The following is a 2,571-nucleotide window of genomic DNA, read 5'->3' on the forward strand; positions in this document are numbered from 1 at the left end:
CCCCCCCCCCCCAGCACAGATCAGCTCCCAGTTTCTGGTCCCTGGGGGACAAAGAACTCCCCCAGGGAGGAAATTTGTTTCTGGTCAGTATCTACACAAGTGCAGTAACAGATAGGTACTAGCTAACTGTGCAGTAGACTAATTTACTGCTCAGTAAATTGTGCACACATATAGATGGTGATGCTTTACTGTGCAGTAGATTAGATTACTGCACAGTAAAGCATCTCACATAGACATGCCCCCTGTGGAATTTCTGCATTTTTCCCCAGGTATCCATGGCCTGTGGATGTAAACTTCTTTAGGGAAAACACCCTTGATCCAAAATTAATGCATCTTACACAGGAAGAAGAAAGAGATGGGAGACCATAGGCACCAACTCCGTGGGAACTCTGGGGCTCAAGCACCCACCAAAAAAAAGCTGGCAGGTTCTCAACACTCATGAGCCATGGCTGCAGGCTGCTTGCAGATGTAAAAAACAAACAAACCCAAAACTTTTCCCTGAAGAAGCAGCATGTTCAACTCAGCTCTGCAGCATCTGTAAAGATAGGGCACTTCAGCAGGCCTTTTTGGCACTTTCAGCTACAGCTCATTCAATCAGGTATTAGATAAAAATGCCAAAAAAGCCCCACTTAAGCACTTGATCTTTACAGATGCTGGTGGCAGAGCCAGGTTGAAGTAATGCACTGCGTCTTCTGGCCATGCACAGGGCTCAGGAGCACACTACATTTAAACTAAAGCGCCTTTTTCGGGAGGGGTTTACGTCCGCAAGCACCCACCAGCAAAAACCAAAGTTGGCATCTATGCAGGAGGCTATTGTGGCACTAGACTTTACATTTGTTTACATGGCTCTGTGAATTGATGGTGAGTTTTTCCATTTTCAGATGTTTACAGGGCTTCTTTGTATGATAATTTCAATTTTCTTCCTCACTTCCTTCACTTACTAATCAAACCATTCCTTTGATAGGGTCTACCTCAGGCTGCATGAAAGTAACCAGAACTTGCGTGCTGAGTGGGCAGACTTCCTTTCTCTGTTACAAAACAGGAAACGAGTTATTTCTAATGAGAAACAGGCAGGAAAATAGAATAGCTAATACAGCATAAAGGTTGCAAAGTGGCACTGGTCCAGGGCCCAGGTCAAATGGCAGCAGGATGAGTGCTCAAACTGGGAAGACATTTGCAGTGGAGCATTAACAGGATGTTCCACTAGGTGGTTTGACGATTCTGATTATTGTGCAATTTGGGATTGACGTAGAAGTTCATTGAGTGTTGTGTTTCTGCCTAGAAACGGTTAGAAATCCTAATCTTAGCAGGTTTGCTAGAAAATGCCATTTTGATACAACCAAGGTTTTTTTGTGAAATCATATCAGTGCTGGTGGCGTTTCCTCTAAAAAAATTAAATACTTTTCATTGTGGAAACATTTGTGTTGTTTCATTTTTATACTACTTTAATTATTGACCCATTATTTCATAGCATATTGGTCATAAGTCAATGATAAGTCACAGAATAACTTAATATAAATTGGCACGTGAATGCATTACTATTACTGAAATAGACATTTTGAACATGTTTTTGTTCCATTTTGGAATGAAAGCAAATTTCAAAATTTCAATAGAACAGAAATTCAAGGTTTCAGTCTGTTCTACTTCTTTCTCCTTTGTTGTTTTCATTTACTAGTAATAAAATAAGAAATAAACCAAAACAAAACCTGGTCCTTCTTAGCAACAACAGTGTTTATATATAATCAGTGATAGTCAATTTGGGTCCCAACATGCAAAAGCAGTATGAAGACCAGGTGTATATTCCATAAGTAAGCTAGGTCCCATTCAGCAAATTTACTGAAATGTACTCCAAGCATGGTGTTTAGAGAGCCAAGTGCTCTAAATTCAAACAGGTCCACTTCTATCCAGTAAGATATCATGCTATTACAAGACCTACATGATAGGTGAGAATATCCTTGATGCAATTCTGATTCCATTGAACCATTGATGTCAATGTGGCTAAGGTCTGTTTAAAGTGAATTGAGGGTGTTTTGGATCTTCTGGTAGATCCTGTGCTTACAAAATCTAGAAAGCTCCCATCTACTTGGTTGACTACTCAGAGAAGTTTAATATTAAAACTAGGTGTCCCAAAGGTTTTGAAATGAAGTTAGATATTATAACTTTCTTAACTTGCACCTCCTGAAACCCTTTTCATTTGACGTCACTCCAGTGGAACTGTCTGATCTTCAAAACCAAATGTAGGTTAACAAGAAAGGTTGCTAGAGTTTGATTAGGTAAGATACCAATTTACAGAATTCAGGTAACTCCTGGAAACAAGCATTATCACCTTCTATTAGTGCAAGTTGCTATAAGGTCTCAACACATTTTTGCCAGATTTATTGGCCTAAATTTTCAATGGTGGCTGGATTTGGGGGGCCAAAAAGTAGGATCACAACAAATTCAGAAACATCTGTCTTGTTTTTCTATTAACACTAGCCAATTGTCCGTCAAGAATGATGGGGGGTGGGGGGGAGCAGGCGGCGATGGAGCCCCATGCGCCCACCCCTGGACTGGGTCTGCCTGAGGGTGGGG

Source organism: Gavialis gangeticus, unplaced genomic scaffold (genome assembly GCF_001723915.1).
Source record: "Gavialis gangeticus isolate Ggan-Ray unplaced genomic scaffold, GavGan_comp1, whole genome shotgun sequence".
Lineage (NCBI taxonomy): Eukaryota > Metazoa > Chordata > Crocodylia > Gavialidae > Gavialis > Gavialis gangeticus.